This window comes from Rhinoderma darwinii, chromosome 3 (assembly GCF_050947455.1).
Source record: "Rhinoderma darwinii isolate aRhiDar2 chromosome 3, aRhiDar2.hap1, whole genome shotgun sequence".
Classification (NCBI taxonomy): domain Eukaryota; kingdom Metazoa; phylum Chordata; class Amphibia; order Anura; family Rhinodermatidae; genus Rhinoderma; species Rhinoderma darwinii.
In genome coordinates this window covers 82,333,881-82,352,878 of record NC_134689.1, presented here as the reverse complement: position 1 = coordinate 82,352,878, position 18,998 = coordinate 82,333,881, and the positions used below count along the sequence as shown (strand labels likewise).

Genomic DNA, 18,998 nt, shown 5'->3' with positions numbered 1-18,998 from the left:
TATTTATTGTCCAGATTCTGCAGTTTTTAGAAATATCCCACATGTGGCTCTAGTGTGGTAATGGACTGAAGCACCGGCCTCAGAAGCAAAGAAGAACCTAGAGGATGTTGTGTTTTGAGGTTTGAAGAGGTCTTGTGGTGCTAAAGCAGTGGAATCTCCCCACAAGTGGTTTTGGAAACTACACACCTCAAGGAATTTATCTAGGGGTATAATTAGCATCTTGACCCAACAGCTATATTTATTGGAATATGTCTGTGAAAATGAAAATCTACTTTTTTTCTGAAAAAATATTAAAAAATGTAATTTTTACAAAGAATAAAGAATAAAAAAAAGCACCCCAAAACTTGTAAAGCTATTACTCACGATTACGGCATTACCCCATATGTGGTAATAAACTGCTGTTTGGACCCACGGCAGAGCTCAGAAGGGAAGGAGCGCCATTTGGCTTTTGGAGCTCAGATTTTGCTTGGTAATAGTTCTGTTTGGGGTTTTGATGGTATTTCAGTTTATAATGTGGGGGCATATGTAAGCTGGGCAGAGTACATCAGGGCATAATAAGAGGATATAATAATGGGGAAAATAAATAATTCATAGATGTGTGGCCGATGTTGCATTGATAAATGGTGCCCAATCTTATCCACTTTTGGACACTCTGCACAATTTCTGTCGCTATATTCTGAGTGGCAGAACTTTTTTTTATTTTTTCTCTACCGGAGCCGTGCGATGGTTTATTTGTTTCGTTACAATCTGTAGTTTTCATTTGTACCATTTTAGGGTACATGTGATTTTTTTTATCACTTTTTAGTCTATTTTTTTGGCAAGCAAAGTGACAAAAAAACATACATTTTTACAATGTTTTTTGTCCTTTTTCTTTTTACAGTAATCACTGTGCACTATAAATTACATTTTACTTTATTCTGCAGGTCGGTACAATTATGGCGATACCATATGTATATAGTTTTATTTATATTTTGTGGCGTTTGCGCAATATATTCTATATTTTGGGAGGGGTGATGACCAAAAAAATAGTGATGTTAGTATTGTTTTTTAATTATTTTTTGCGGTGTTCACCGTGCGGGAAAAATAATATTATAGTTTTATAGTTGGGGTCGTTATGAACGCGGTGTACTTTTTTAACGTTTTTTTTTTCCTATAATAAAAGACTTATTATAGCAAAAAAAGCATTTTTTGTTTTTGTAACTTATAACTTGTTTTTACACTTGTATAAAACATTTTTATTACTTTTTTTTTTAACTTGTTTTACTTGAAGACCTGCGGCACTGACGGCTGCTATAATACATTACACTACCTAGGTAGTGTAACGTGTTATAAACTGTCAGTGTGACGTTGACAGTCACACTGACAGGAAGGACCCAGCTGGTCCTCATAGGCCTCCGTGCATGGCAGACCTGGAGGCCATTGTATGGCCTCCGGTTTTGCCATGCAATCGACGGCAGTACCCGCAATCGGTCCTCGGGAAAGTTTGTTGTAGCAACAAACTTTCCAGTTTGCTGCTACAACAAACTTCCCCTGCGATCACATGATTGGGACCTGAACCAATCAGATCCCGATCATGTCTCCGGGACCAGAGGCAGGGGTTAACAGCGCGATCCGGGTGTCAGCACTACTCTAAGACACCCGGATCGCGCTTTTAACACCCACTGTGAATTCACGTCGGCGCTGAACAGAGCCGGCAAGCGCCGAATTTACTCTGGGCGGTCGGGAAGCATTTAATAACGGTGATCATATTTTCTGTAGCCGAACCAATGGGTTCGGATGTCAGTGAGCAGGTCGCTGGGGAGGTGGGGACACTGACACAGCCGGCGTCCCAGCGCTTTTCACAGTGTTATGCCGGCTGGAACAGAGATCTGTATATTCACGCCCTGGCAGCAAGGGGTATGTGCGAAAAGGACGTGAATCTACAGATTGTCGGCATGAAAAGGTTAAGTACATGGACAATTTTGGCCTTGAGGACAGAACAATTATTTTTATATTTCCCTCTTTGCATCCTGACGCTCATAACTTTTTTATTTTTTGCACGACGTAGTTGTATGAGACTTTGTTTTTTGCGGGACGAGTTGTACTTTAAGTAGGTACCATTTTTTGGTACAAAGACATTATCGTTTTATTTATATACATTTTTATTTTGGCAAAAATGCAGAAAGAAAGTAGTTCCGCTGCAGTTTTTTTGTGTTATACCATACACGGTTCATCATAAATAATGTTATGCATTTGTTGTACAGGTTGTTACGGTTGTGGCTAAACCAAATATGTCTACAGGGTGGGCCATTTATATGGATACACCTAAATAAAATGGGAATGGTTGGTGATATTAACTTCCTGTTTGTGGCACATTAGTATATGGGAGGGGGGAAACGTTTCAAGCTGGGTGTTGACCATGGCGGCCATTTTGAAGTCGGCCATTTTCTAACCAACTTTAGTTTTTTCAATGGGAAGAGGGTCATGTGACACATCAAATTTATCGAGAATTTCACAAGAAAAACAATGGTGTGCTTGGTTTTAACGTTACTTTATTCTTTCATGAGTTATTTACAAGTTTCTGACCACTTATAAAATGTGTTCAAAGTACTGCCCATTGTGTTGGATTGTCAATGCAACCCTCTTCTCCCACTCTACACACACTGATAGCAACACTGCAGAAGAAATGCTAGCACAGGCTTCCAGTATCCGTAGTTTGAGTTGCTGCACATCTCGTATCTTCACAGCATAGACAATTGCCTTCAGATGACCCCAAAGATAAAAGTCTAAGGGGGTCAGATCGGGAGACCTAAGGGGCCATTCAACTGGCCCACGACGACCAATCCACTTTCAAGGAAACTGTTCATCTAGGAATGCTCGGACCTGACACCCATAATGACATAAATAACTAATGAAAGAATAAAGTAACGTTAAAACCAAGCACACCATTGTTTTTCTTGTGAAATTCTCGATAAGTTTGATGTGTCACATGACCCACTTCCCATTGAAAAAACTAAAGTTGGATACAAAATGGCCGACTTCAAAATGGCCGCCATGGTCAACACCCAGTTTGAAAAGTTTCCCCCCTCCCATATACTAATGTGCCACAAACAGGAAGTTAATATCACCAACCATTCCCATTTTATTTAGGTGTATCCATATAAATGGCCCACCCTGTATATTATTTAATGTTTTGGGACATGTAAAAACTTGTATTTCTGTGTATTTTTTTACTATTTTATTTTATTTAACATACATTTTTTTTAATTAATGTAACTTTTTTTTTAATCCCATAGAGAGATTTTTCATTTGGATTTTTAGTTTTTAACTGTAATGTACTGGTATATATCTAAATGCCAGTACATTAGCCTGTGTACTGATTTCACACAGGCAGTTGTTAAGGCATAACACAGTATTCCCTAACAACAGGAAATATGGTCCGTCAAACACTGGGGTCCCTCAATGGACCCTAAGCTGTCTGGCCATACAAGTTATGAGTTTTGAAAATCAGAAAATCCCTGTGACGCGATCAAAGGGCAGTCCCCGCTCGTCTTATTTACTTTGAATGCCGGAATCAGCTTTGATCGCGGCATTCAAGGGGTTAACTGTGGAGAGAAGAGGTTTTGCTTCTCTCTGCCGTTAGAGTGGGGCCGCGGCTATGTATTACTGCCATTGCCCCGCTCCTGATCGCGGGCGGACACGGCTGTCACACAGGATGAGAATGCTCATCCTAATGCGCAAAGTACCTGCCGCTCAGGACGCGTATTCTCGTGTCGGCAACTAGTTAAATGGGTTTTTCAGTCCTAAGAAATTGAGGATAGGCCATCTTTACCTTAAAGGTGGGAGTCTGAATCCCAGCAGCCCCGCTGATCAGCTGTTTTTAAGGGGCCGCATTCTGTAAATGGCCGACACACATGTAGCGGCAGTTCACAGTATTCCAGCCTTCTCCCATTTACTTGACTGGGAGAAGGCGGTAATACTGTGAACCGCCGCTACAAGTGTGTTGGCGATTCACAGTATGAGCAGGTTGAAATGTAGGGGAAGCAGCGGCCCCTTCAAAACAGCTGATCGGTGGGTGTGCTGGAAGTCAGGCCCCCAACGATCAGGTATTCATGGCCTATCCTGAGGATAGGCCATCAATTTCTTAGGACTGGAAACCATCTTTAAGACTATGGCCGGGTTCACACGAGCATGTTACGTCCGCAAGTCCTGGACCGAACACACTGCAGGGAGCCGGGCTCCTAGCATCATAGTTATGTACGACGCTAGGAGTCCCTGCCTCGCTGCCAGACAACTGTCCCGTACTGTAATCATGTTTTCAGTACGGGACAGTAGTTCCACGGAGAGGCAGGGACTCCTAGTGTCGTCCATAACTATGATGCCAGGAGCCCGGCTCCCTGCAGTGTGTTCGGTCCGGGACTTGCGGCCAAAATACGTTCCGTCCATTACGGACGTAACATGCTCGTGTGAACCCAGCCTATAATTCACACGTTCAGGTTTTGATTAGATTTTGTGATTCAGTTGTTGAAACCATAACATGGAGTGGATTCAAATAAGAGAAGTATCTATTTAGGCTACATTCACATAGAATTTCTGTGCAAAATATCTGCAGCAGATTACAGCCCCAGCCATGTGGATGAGATTTAAACGAAGAGAATTTTCAAATCTGCAGTATGCTCATTTTGTTGTGGATATTCACCCTTTTTAATGTTGAAGGGGTGAAATTCGCAGGTAAAATCGCAGCAAAATGTACTGCGGAAAAACTGCGGATACTCTGCAGAACATCTGTAAAATTTTCGTCCAATGTGAATCTAACCATGTACGTTCTCTCTCTTTCTGGTCCACCCCTGGTTTTGGTTTCAAAAACTGCATTAAAAAACCTGATCAAAACCTGCACGTGTGAATTCACCCTTAGGCCGGATTTACACGAGCGTGTGCATATTGCGTGCGCACAAGGTACTTAACAGCTCCGTGTGTCATCAGCGTATGATGCGTGGCTGCGTGATTTTCACGCAGCCGCCATCATTATGACACTCTGTTTGTATGTTGTAAACAGAAAAGCACATGGTGCTTTTCTGTTTTCATTCATACTTTTAACTGCTGTTGCGCGAATCACGCGCTTCACACAGAAGTGCTTCCGTGTGCTGCGTGTGATTTTCACGCACCCATTGACTTCAATGGGTGCGTGATGTGCGAACAACGCACAAATATAGGATGGCTGCACGGCCCCATAGACTAACATAGGTCCGTGCGAGGCGTGTGAAAATCACGTGCGTTGCACGGACGTATTACACGTTCGTCTAAATAAGCCCTTAGGCTGGGGCTATACATAGACTTTTTGTAGCGATATCACAGCCATTTTTTGTAGTGAAATAAATAGCCCTAGCCTAATGCACTCCTATGGAAAGCGATTTATCACTAACTACAAAAAACAGACTAAGGCCGGATTCACACGAGCGTGTGCGTTTGCGCGCACAAAAAATGTGGCGTTTTGCGCGCCCAAAAGGCACTTGACAGCTGCGTGTGACAGCTCCTTATGATGCGCGGCAGCGTGCTTTTCGCGCAGCCGCCATCATTATGACACTCCGTTTGGATGTTTGTAAACAGAAAAGCACGTGGTGCTTTTCTGTTTTCATTCATCCTTTTCACAGCTGTTGAGCGAATCACGCTCGTCCCACAGAAGTGCTTCCGTGTGGCATGCGTGATTTTCACGAACCCATTGACTTCAATGGGTGCTTGATACGCGAAATACGCCCAAAGAACGGACATGTCGTGACTTTTTCGCAACGGACCAACGCTGTGTAAAAATCACGCAACTGTCTGCACGGCCCTATAGACTAATATAGGTCCGTGCGACGCGCGTGAAAATCAGGCGCGTTGCACGGACGTATATCCCGTTCGTCTGAATAAGCACTAAGTCAGACCAAGCCTTACACTTTCACCAATCCTTAGTAGCACAACTGCACTTAGAATACACTTAGAATATCAGAAATATTCAGATGACAAAAATAAATATTCAAATTAATAAATATGAATTATAAAACATTTCAGCACTGAGAATAGTGTAATGTCAAAGTAAATCATATATTTTACTATTTCAATTCAATTGTTGTGAATTCCAAATAGATTCCAACCTCTCTCTCTCCTCTCATATTACAGGGAAACCTGTAATTTTAGCATAATTTCGGAAGTCCCAGTATAAACTCCCAATCCTCACTTCAATTAACTGTAAAGTCCAAGTCTTTCTTTCCTATCTTACTTTATTAATAAAATATGCAAATACACGGATTATTGACATTTCTGTGATGGTTCAGTCTGGATGTTTCTGTAAAAGGGGAATTTACTTTCTTTTAAGATTTATAAATGACTGCCTGGGAAAAGATAATAGCCTTTAATACAACAGCAAGTCCAAAAGGCTCAAAAATAACCATCTAGAAAATCCATATCCTTTAACTCTTTGGCAACATCCAACGTACTGTTACGTTGCATGTAAGGCATCACAATATGGCACAGGCTCAGGTGCTAAACCGGTACCATTCAAACAGCTGACACCAACCTGCAACGGCCGGACGTTTAACACCACAGATGCCGCGGTCAATAGCGAACGCACCATCTGTGCAATAAGATGGAGGTAGGGGGGCTCCCTCTATCCCCCGATCGCCATACCCCCGGCAATGAAATTGCGGGGTGCCGATCGCTTACAATGGCAGCCGAAGGCCTATTGATTGCCTTCTTTAATCTATTATTAAAGGGTAACTAAACATTAAACAAACTTCTGATATGTCATAGTGACATGTCAGAAGTTTTTATTGGTGGGGGTCTGAGCACGGAGACCCCCACCAATCGCTAAAACGAAGCGCAGATGCTTACTTTCTGTTCGGCTTTTTCTGGATATCGATGTAGCGGTATACGCACTCAATAGAAAGTCTATGAGCCCGTAATCCGATATATCGGCTTTCCGTAAAAAGCCGAACAGAAACTAAGTAGCTCAGTGCTTCTACAGCTTCGTTTTAGCGATTGGTGGGGGTCTCGGACCCCCACCAATCAAAACTTCTGACATGTCATGTCATGTCAGAAGTTTGTTGAACGTTTAGTTACCTTTAAAGCCTTAACAGGATCAAGGCTTAATAGTAGAGCACAGATCAGGGCAATACACTGCAATACATATTGCATATTGCAGTGTATTGCATGAACAAACCACAAGTCGCATGTTTAAGTCCCCTTTTACCATTTTTCACCAAAAATTATGTAAGCAACAAAAATAGTAAACATAATTGGTATCACTGTTATTTAACCCGCCAGGGTATTTATTTAGAGATGGCGGCCATTTTTTAAAAATTACAAAAGGAAGTACAGACATATTGATTGTCACATTTCAATCAGCTTCTGGGTAAACTGCCACTTTGTTACTGATTGAACATGTCTCCGATAGGACTTTATGAGTTTATGAGAAGCTTGTTCAAAGGTGACATCAATATGGCTGCCTTTACTGTTTTCAATAATTAAAAATTGGCATTTGAAGAATGACAATATCTCTGTAAGTAAGTAAAATGTAATTATTAATCTTTGACTACTGCTCTAACTTCTAATTTATTAACATATGGTGATTTGTAAGTTTTTAGTTGAAATCTTCTTTAAAGGGAAAGGAAATAAAACAAAAACTATTGCAGGATAGATGAACAATAAATAGCAAAATAACTAATAGGTTGATGATTAAAGTGCATGGAATATAGTAGAGTAGCAGTGAATACTGAACAGTAATATAGGCAAAGCCATAAGGGCATGTTCAGACGTGGTGGAATTCTGCGGACACTGTCCGCATTAATGCCGCACATAATCCGCGTTGCAGATTCCATTGCGGATTTGGCTAAAATGTTAAGTAAAATGCTGCGGATTTGTTATTGCGGATTCAGGTGCAGATCACACCCTGCTCTCATTCAAACATTCCATCCCAGTCTGGGTATAGACCTCGACACACATAGATCCAGCCAGAATGATGAAATATCCTGTTCCTGAAAGCAATCCGCAACGCAACACACATTACATCTGCGGATTTCATTGCGTCATTTTGAAACTCCATTGAAGTCAATGGAGAAATTCCGCAACAATTAGGCTGGGTTCACACGTGGCGGAATTTCACTTGAATTCCGCTGCGGATACTCCGCAGCGTTAATCCGCAGCGGAGCCGTTTCTCCATTGACTTCCACTTCTATTTAGAAGTGTTCGTTTAGACGATGCGTAAAATTCCGCTGCGGAGCATAGGCTGCGGTGCGGAATTTGGTGTCCGCAGCATGCAAGGGATGTTGCGGAGTTGTAGCGGACTGGTTGCGGATTCATGGCGGAATTTCTCCATTGACTTCAATGGAGATTCTAAATTCCGCAATGAAGTCCGCAGCTGTCATGCACATGTTATGTGTGCTGCGGATGCGTCTTGCTTTTTTGACATGACATTTCTTCATTCTGGCTGGACCTATGTATTTCTAGGTCTACAGCCAGACTGAGGAAGTCAATGGGGCTCCCGTAATTACGGGAGCGTTGCTAGGAGACGTCAGTAAATAGTCACTGTCCAGGGTGCTGAAAGAGTTAAGCGATCGGCAGTAACTGTTTCTGCACCCTGGACAGTGACTACCGATCCCAATATACAGCAACCTGTCAAAAAAATAGAAGTTCATACTTACCGAGAACTCCCTGCTTCTGTCTCCAGTCCGGTTTCCCAGGATGACGTTTCAGTCTAAGTGACGGCTGCAGCCAATCACAGGCTGCAGCGGTCACATGGACTGCCGCGTCATCCAGGGAGGTCGGGCTGGATGCCGAAAGAGGGATGCGTCACCAAGACAACGGCCGGTAAGTATGAAATTCGTTTATACTTTCACTAGGGAAAGTGCTGTCCCTTCTCTCTATCCTGCACTGATAGAGAGAAGGGAAGCACTTTTCCCCCAGTCCGCAGAAGCTAGTCCGCATCAATTTACTGCACATTTTGGGCAGATCCGGCGCAGAATCTGCAACGCAGATTCTGTGCGGCATTGATGCGGACAGTTGCGGAGGAAAACCGCCACGTGGGGGCATGCCCTTACGCATCAAGTCCGCAACAGTCAGTGTATGCTGCGGACAGAAAATTCTGCACCGCAGCCTATGGTCCGTAGCGGAGTTTTCCGCAACGTCTGCACGAAGATAACTAAAAAGGTGTGGAAACCAATGGACAAACTGTCTGCTGCGGATTTCCAATGCGGACTGTCCGCAGCGGAATTCTACAGCAATTCCGTCACGTCTGAACGTGCCCTAAAGGTGAATGCCAATCAATAGTTGTTTAGCAGAGCTAACCCATAAGATGTGCCACAGGGTTTCTAAGGTGCTTCCTCAATTGTTGGCGCTCATGATGAAGATGCAGTCTATTTTATTACTAGTTGCTAATGGCTATGACATAGAACCCAATTGGGTAATCATAATTTAGCCTTTTTCTCATACTTAGCCACTTGACCATGGTTTTTAATTCAACAACACAGCTAATAAAAGTTATCGCATCTTTATCATTCCAACAGGTTACACCCTCAGTTTTGGCATCAAAGAAAATTTTTAATAAAATGTGTCATTACGTCTTTAGGATTTACAATGAAATACTTGGCTCCTTCTTGTACTTTTTAATGACATTGGGACATCTTCCAGGAACTCTTGCTTTATATATTGTATTTAGTAAACCAATTATTTTCTAGATAAAATGTTAAGTGCACTTAATATCTGAGATATTAATATTATGTTTTTGATTTAATAAATGAATGGCGTCCACGTCGACGCATTGATTACATATAAATAACCCTGATGATTTGATTTTGGCTTTTCGCTGATTTTAGCAGAAACCAATTAACATTGATGTCCTGCGTAAATGGTTAATCATTATATTGTTGTCAGTTTCTCACCTTCCAGAAAAACGTCCAGCTTGCCGGCATAGGCACAGAAAGCACTCTAGAATAATTGTAAAGCACTTTGGAAGCAAAATGTATTATATAGTTGCGAGAAAGTATCATTATTTGTTAAATCTTTTCTCAGATGCAGCTGTAGCTTCCAATGTAGCCAGGAGCGAGAATCACATTACAGTTTTGACTGATCATAAAAATAGCACATTTTAGTTAAGGCTTGAAATATTTTTCTTAAATCAGTAGATATTGTAACAGGGACCATACTCAGCACCTCTAAGTAACAATGCCAGAGAGTAATTGGATATTAGTGTAGAGAGGAGTTGTTACTAACAAGGAAATCTGCTGTTCTTGTTTTCAAGACATGAAAATCTTACCTTGAAACATTTCTCAGACAAAAGCAGATTTTTATTTTATCCCCACTTGTGATGTTAATAGGCTAAAGCATATTTCTCTTTTATGTCACTCTATTACAGCAACCACAATACCGCATGTTATCCTTTACTCAGATGCTGTGCTTCACGCTTTAGAACAATACAAGCCTTCTCAATGTCTGACTCGAAAAGTTTAAAATGTATTTGTGATACACGAGGAGCCTGTCTCGAAGAGGCAGAAGCCTTTCTTAAAACACCAGTTCCATGGACCATAGGATATATATGAGTAAATCAAAAAGAAAAAAAAAAAGAAAATCAAGCAAGATAGAAGACTAGAAAATGACAAAAAAAATCAGTGATAAGATCAGCAGGTGTCTGTTTGATGGAAATGTGTTTTTTTTCTATAAAGCCTTGATCCTGTCAGTGATTTTTATCTTTCATTTCCTTGCATGGGACGTGGTGTTTCCAAACATAGCCTTCTTCTAATACACTGAGTCCCACTTGACAAGTTCATTCATGCTTCTTGCAGTGTGTGTGAGATATGTATTCATTACTGTGGGCTCAGTGGGGGCAAAATTTGGAACTTTGCACAGAAGTATTCCATCTTGGTGTAACAACCGTCACAGCAATACATTCCACCATATGCTTATAGAAGAAAATTGACTTTTGTGTGATATTGTACGATAGTGCGTGTGGAGCTTAAGTGAAGGAGCGCTAAAATGGATGCTTTATATGTACTATAATTGTAAAAAATGTATCATTAATACACAGACATGCAGCCTTTTACGGGTAAAATCAAAGAGTGGGGGCGTAGCTATATAGGGTGCAGAGATAGCAGTCACGCTTGGGCCCTGGTGCCTGTGGGGGCACAAAGGCAACTCTGTCACATACGAAGAAACCAGTATTTAGTGGCACATGGTAGGTGGGGCCTTTTTGCATTGGGGCCCAAGAGCTTCAAGTATGCCTCTGTCAATGAGTATATGAGTCAATGAGTATATAGATATGTTATAGATCTGTTAGTAAAAATTAAGTTGGGTTAGTGTCTAGTTAGTAGATACTGGGATTGGCCACAATTCTCATTACTTTGACCAGCAAGGATGGTGAGGTGAGTTGTCACTTGAGTAGAGAAATGTTATAAAATATAAAGCTATAATGAAATTGTTCATTTTTATATTAGTCTCTATTACATAATATTCCAAACAGGGATATCCTATACCAGTGATGATAAAACTGTAGATTGCAATCTACCAGTAGACCTAAATCTGTAATGCTATAATACCAGCTTAAAGTTGGCCCAGGTCGCTAACATTTTGCTTGTACCGATATCAGGTGGGAAACCTGAACCTGGTCTATAGTGTATTATGCACACCTTGAAAGAATGAATAAAGTCCATAATATTACCCTTAAAATTAAACTCAATGGGAACTTTAGAAATCCTTCTGCACTGAGCTCCCACTAGTGGAAGCCAGAATTTTTAGTTTTTTTCTGGTTATTTGATTGCTTCTCCGCAGTAAAATGATAGGTGGGCCTCTAATTACAGTACCTCCTCTACTGTCCAAATGGTGGCCCAGACTGTGACCTTCTGCAATCAGCTACAATCTGTGGGGGGACCAGGCAAGGGTTACATTTCTCTAGACCACCATTGCAGGAGAAATTAAACATTACACAGTTTTCACTAAAGTCAATATTCTGTTTGTATAATGCACAGACATGCTGGGTCCTCCAGAGCTAGAGGCCTCTCTAACTGATAGATGAGTATTTGTAGAGGGGACCCCCTTCTATTAATTCAGAATTGAATTAATAGGGTATTCAAAAATGGGCCTTCACCCCTTCTCACTTCCACCTTATCCAACCCTGCACACGTTTTTATTAATTTTCTCCTCTTTCCTCTATAAACTTTAACAACATGAGACTGCTACTACTGCCAATGGGAGCAGGCCAGGAGAGACAACACCAGGGATCATATTCATATCCACTTTTGGCTTCCTGCCAACCTAGAAGCCTCTTGCACAACAACCGCCTGTTCTTCCCGTACACCTGCCCACAATTTTGTTGGACTTGTCACGTTCACGACTTTGAACCCCTCCAGTCTCTTATGAGACCATTTCACCTGTCATGAGGGACAACTAGTACCATAAGAGGCCCACCTGTGACCTAAATCCACCAGGTAAAATTAGCCCAACTGCAATCTAAGCTTATCTGTACCTTTTCAGGGCTAAATGTTGGACTTGGCTGTGTTTTCTTCCTGTCTTTGTTTTTCCTAACTTCATGTAAATAATTGCTGTCTTGCTCATATAGCCAGGCCATTTTTAATTGCTGTATTTATATCCTTGCAATTTCTTATGTTGTTAAAGAAAATAGTGAAATTGGTCTCTGAGTTGAGGAAAGATTAGACATGGGGATAATTCACTATCTTAAGTAAGTTAGAGCGTGTGTGTAACATCATTCTTCATCGTAGAGATGCAAGAAAATCCTTGCTCAGCAGCTTAACACAGAGGTGCCGTAGCTTTATTAATCATTGATTGAACTGTCAGGCGTCCTTTCTCTGCTCAACCCTTCAGGCCTTTAACCTGAAAGTAGGTATTCTGTAATTCCTATATTAAACTGCTCTACAGACCCATCCAACCATATGAAAACTCCATATAATGTGGGGTATTTTACATATGTATTGATAGCTTTATTTATTTTATCTTTTTTCTAATTAAAATTTTCTTAATTTTTAACAGTAAAGAAAAGAGAAAATAATTTTTAAGAAGAAATATTAGAAGACAGGAAGCCAAGTTATTTAGCAACTCCATTGCTAGTTTCTTCTCGGTCCTGTGATATATTATAAAATATCCACTATAACATCTATTTTAATTAAATTAAAAAGCTCTGTGGATGTTGTTTCCATATAAGATGATACATAGATATTTTATTGCGCTGAGTTCACATTTGGACAGTATTGTTTAACATGATATTTTGTATCCTATAGCTGTAGTCGTTGGAAAAAAAATGTACACCCTCCTTCAATGCTAGGTTTAAATTGATCAGGGCCTAAATATCAATTGGGTGGCCCTTACCAACTTCTATAAAGAAACCACCTCTAGTGACAACAGATTTCTATATGTAGTCCTTTTTTCCAAAAAGTTAAACCAACATTAACCCCTTCAGGACTGAGCCTGTTTTGGCCTTGTGAATGCAGCCAATTTTTTCAAATCTGACATGTGTCACTATATGTTGTAATAACTTGGGAATGCTTTTACCTATCCAAGCGACTCTGAAATTGTTTTCTCGTGCCATATTCTACTTTATGTTAGTGGAAAAATGTGATAAATAAATTCAGTATTTGTTTGTGAAAAACACCAAACTTTAGAGAAAATTTGCAAAAATTAGCATTTTCCTAAATTTTAATGTATCTGCTTGCAAAACAGATAGCAATACCACCCAAAATAGTTACTAATTAACATTTCCCATATGTCTACATTATGTTGGCATAGTTTATTGAATATCCCTTTTTTTTCTAGGATGTTACAAGGCTTAGAACTTTAGCAGCAATTTGTCACATTTTCAAGAAAATTTTCAAAACCTATTTTTATAGGTACCAGTTCAATTCTGAAGTGTCTATGAGGGCCTAATATATTAGAAATCCCCATAAGTCACCCAATTTTAAAAACGGCACCCCTCAAATGTTTTACAACAGCATTTAGAAAGTTTCTTAACCCTTTAGGTGTTTCACAGGAATTATAGCAAAGTAGAGGGGAAATTTCCAAATTTAGAAATTTTGAGTTTTAGAAAATCCATTTTAATCCATTTTTTTTCTGTAACACAAAAGGTTTTACCAGAGAAATGCAACTCAATATTTATTGCCCAGATTCTGCCGTTTTTGTAAACATCCCACATTTGGCCCTAGTGTGCTAATGGACTGAAACACAGGCCTCAGAAGCAAAGGTGCACCTGGAGGACTTTGGGGCATCCTTATTTTAGTATATATTTTAGGCACCATGTCAGGTTTGATGAGGTCTTGTGAGGCCAAAACAGTGGAAACACCCCAAAAAGGCACCATTTGGCAAACTATACCCCTCAATTTTGTGGAATTCGTCCGTAAAAATGAAAATCTAAATTTTTTCCAACAAAACTTAGAAATGATAAATTTTTACAAGGAATAAAGAAGAAAAAGCACCCCAAGATTTGTAAAGCAATTTCTCCTGATTACGGAAATACCCCATATGTGGTAATAAACGGCTGTATGAACACACGGCAAGGCTCCGAAGGGAAGGAGCGCTATTTGGTTTTTGGAGCTCATGTTTGCTGGATTGGTTTTCGGGTGACATGTCACATTTGAAAAGCCCCTGCGGGACAAAATCAGTGGACACCCCCCAGAAGTGACCCCATTTGGGAAACTACAGCCCTAAAAATAATTTATCTAAGTGTATAGTGAGCATTTTGATCCCACAGTTTTTTTGCTGAATTTTGTGTAATTAGGCCATGAAAACTTCTATTGTTTTTTGTTACGGCGTTCACCGTGCATTATAAATGAAATATTTAATATATTCTGCGGGTCGATGCGGTTACGGCGATACCATATGTATATAGGTTTTTTCATGTTTTGTGGTGTTTGCACGATAAAATCTCGGTTTTAAAAAAAATATATCGTTTTTGTGTTGCCATATTCTAAGAGCCACAACTTTTTCTATTTTTTCATCAAGAAAGTTGTGTGAGGGCTTCTTTTTTGCGGATCAAACGTTAGTTTTTATTGGTACCATTTTTTAGTACATGTGACTTTTTGATCCCTATTTATTCAATTTTTTGGGGAGCTGTAGTGACTAAAAATAGCAATTCTGGTATAGTTTTTGTATTATTTTTTTTTTATGCCAGTGACCGTGCAGTATAAATTACATTATATTTTTATAGTTCAGGCCGTTACGGACGCAGCGATACCAATTATTCATAGTTTATTTTTTTGTATTTTTTTTTATAATAATAAAGGACTTTATAAGGAAAAAGGGCAATTTTAAATTTTATTATTTTGAAATTTAACTTTTTTACTTTTCTACATTTATTGTAACTTTTTTTAATTATTTTTGTTTTAGTCCCACTAGTGACTTGAAGATCCAATTGTTGGTTCGTTGTTATAATACCTGTCAGTTTCACACTGCCTCTGTCAGGACCTAGTCGCCTTCCATAGATGGCAGACTGGAAGCCTTTGTTAGGCTTCCGGTTGCCATAGCAACAAACGGCCCCCCACAATAACGTAGCGGGGTGCCGATATGGTTATAACAAATTAAATGCGGCTGTGATCCGACCTGATGTTTTCCCCCAGTACTAAGGCTGCTAGTAGCAGCCTGTACTGGGAGATGCCAGGCATAGGGGAACGCCTGTGTGCTCTGTTAGGGGCACACGTAGATTAACGGGCTGGAGGAACAAGGACCAGTGCTGCAGTCAGTTAATATACGTGGGCTGGTCGGGAAGGGGTTAAGGAAACACGGGTGGAATAAGTAAAGCCAATAATCAAGTAATATGTAGAGTCATCTCTGGCAACAAAAACCTGAAGAAAATTTTTGGGTAGGAATTTATCAGTCACATGATTTTGGAGAAATTTTGGCCACCCGTCTTTACAACATTGATTCAGTTCGTTCATGTTTGAGGGTATTTGTTTATATGTAGCTCTCTTAATATATGTTATGTCAAAGACAATAGCAGGATATAAGAGGGCTTTACACATGAAGAGATACAGCTACTCACGATTTAGTAGTCATATTTTCCTTTAATCATAGTTTAACAACTTACATTGACATTTCAGTCAGAGAACACTGAAGCCTCTCTCTCACAGAGATCCTCCTTAAGCGTGCAAGCTTGCTAATAAATACATTATTCAAGGACAAGGTTAGTCTTTCTTTTGATGTTAACATCAAAGCGCCCAAACAGAGTAAAAGACAAGTAACTATAGGGGATTTGAGGTCGCAGACGCTCCTGGACCCTAGAACCAGAAGGGGTCCAGTTTTCACTCTTCCACATAAGGGAAAACCAGTGATTTTAGTCCGTACTCTGACATCACAGTGTATTATACCTGTAATGTGGCAAAACTGTTTGCGTTATCTTTCAGCTTTATTACCAACTTACTGAGGAGCACCGCTAGAGTGGTAGCTAGTCGATCTGCTATCTGTTGTTCGTCTGTCTTTGCCCCGTGTAATACTACTTGTGCCATGGTGGATGCTTTGGTGGTGGTTTGGTGTGCTGTCCTAGTGGTCGATCCTGCTGACGTGCTCACGGTGGGTTCGCTTAGGGGTTGCAGGGTTTTCTGATCTGCTGGGCCCTTGTCTGGGCGCTCAGTCACTGCCTGAGCAGTGGTGGATGGTGAAGATTGGCTGTGCTGAAGCAATGTGTGCAGTAGCGCCGCGCAGAGGTGTGGAGGACGAGTGACAATACTGAAGGACGTTGGGGACGCTGCTCTGGAGAGCTCTTGCTGAACTGGGAATGGGTGGTACCAGGGAGCCTGTGGAGCCAGTTGAGTTTGGAGTATGGACGACGAGGGGTAATATAGGCTGCCTGTTAGCCCCATTTGTGTTTTCAGATCGGCAGCGGTGTCTGGTGCGTTGAGACTGCTGCAGCGCAGGGTGAAGCATAAATACCTATTGGGGACTGGATCGCTGATGCGTCTGGAGTGCAATGTGAAGCATGGACACTTGCTGAGACTAGCAGATGTATCCACCGTCTTCAAACCCTATGGAGGTCAGAGGACTTCAGTGGGGTGAACTATACCCAGTAGTAGGGTGTCAGATTTGGGAATGCACGTGTTGTGCGCCCAGGCAGGCACTATTGCATGCCCCTGGGCACTGGTTTACCATATTGCCACTGAGCGGGTACTGAAGGGAGTGGTAGTAAACGGACCCTGCTAGTGCCTGCTATGGAAAACTCTGTGTCTGGTGGGATGGTTGGGATGAGAGTATTGTACTCCAGAATACAATTATTAGCAGTGAAACAGTATATGCCAGACTCTATTGTTATGTATTTTCGGGTCCCTAGTTTTGTGCAAAGACCATATAGGGGATGCAGAGCCAGTTTTAAGGCCAAGTTGAGAAGCAGGACATTTAAACCTTTTGTTCCATCTATTATCACGGATAATGTATGCTCACTGAGAAATAAAGTTAATGAATTATGGGCCAAAGTTGGGAGTCAGATGGACTTCAGGGAGTCTTCTGTTTTACTGAGACCTGTTTACATCGCAATGTCCCAGACAATAATATTTCAGTACCCGGATTTCATCTATTGAGAGCTGATAGACGTGCAATCGAGTGGGAAAAAGAAAGGAGGTAGTGTAGTGTTGTAAATTAAAACAAAATGGTTTCATCAAGGGCACGCAACTGTCCGGGTGCGTCACTGTTGTCACAAAATTGAGATTTTAGCGGTCACCTTGCGTTTTTATTATATACCACGTCAATTCTCTGTGGTGGTTGTGGTTATAGTGTATAGTCCGCCATCAGCGGACAATGTGGTCGTCGGAGAGGTACTGGCTAATTTTGTGGCAGTACTCCAAACAAAATATCCAAATCGTTTTATTGTAGTTTCTGGGGATTTTAACCATGTGTCTGTTGACTCTATGCTTCCAAAATGTAAGCAGTTTATAAAATGCACTACCAGAGGGGAGAGAACATAGGATGTTATGTATGCCAGTGTAGGAGCTGCATATATCTCAGCGGCGATCTGATCATAATTTGATATTAAAACGGCCTGTGTGTAAACCTGTGGTATAAAGACAGAAAGTGACTACGAAATGCTTTCAGGAGTGGAATAAAGTAGTGGAGAATGAGTTTTAGGCATGCTATGAAACCACTGATTGGGATGTGTTACGTAATAGGGAGGGAATTGACATCGACAAGCCTGTGGATGTCATCTTGAAGTACATTAACTCCTTCACGACAGCCATACGGCTATATACGTTCCAACTGCCGATGCCCCGTGCAGTAGTCATGTATATAAACATTGGCAGCCTGGAACAGAGTTTAATGAGTGCAGTGCTGCTTTATTGTGCACTCCCATGTCTACCGGGGCTTTGAGAGCCCTGGAATACACCCCCCCTGTAGATAGTGCCACATACAACTCCCCTGTAGATGGTGCAAACCCCCCCTGTAGATAGCGCCACCTAAGCTCCCTCTAGGAGTGGAGTTTTCAGAGGGTTAGGACAAAAAACCCTAACGAATATAATTCATCCATTTATTTAACGGCCATGAAAAACGGATGGCAAATGGCAGTTAAAAATGGACAGGTGTCCGGGAAATGGATTAAAATTTTAAAACACTGATGCAAAACAGCCAGGAAAAACAGTTGATCCGTTCTTAACTGCCCTTTTTTCCACGTTGTGTGAATATAGCCAATATAGTCCTCTTCACATTGATCCAGGCTTACAGAGAAGAAGACTAATTGTTACAAAGCTGCAGCAGTATATATATATATATATATATATATATATACAGGGTGGGCCATTTATATGGATACACCTAAATAAAATGGGAATGGTTGGTGATATTAACTTCCTGTTTGTGGCACATTAGTATATGGGAGGGGGGAAACTTTTCAAGCTGTGTGTTGACCATGGCGGCCATTTTGAAGTCGGCCATTTTGTATCCAACTTTAGTTTTTTCAATGGGAAGAGGGTCATGTAACACATCAAACTTATCGAGAATTTCACAAGGAAAATAATGGTGTGCTTGGTTTTAACGTTACTTTATTCTTTCATGAGTTATTTACAAGTTTC

The 18,998-nt window shown here is 40.9% G+C and overlaps 1 protein-coding gene across 8 annotated transcripts in view; it reads left to right on the top strand.

Annotated features, from left to right (window-relative positions):
* Nucleotides 1-18,998, top strand: part of TENM2 (teneurin transmembrane protein 2) — a 2,339,501-nt gene that overhangs the window by 1,110,642 nt on the left and 1,209,861 nt on the right. The gene's annotated exons all lie outside the window — the stretch shown is intronic.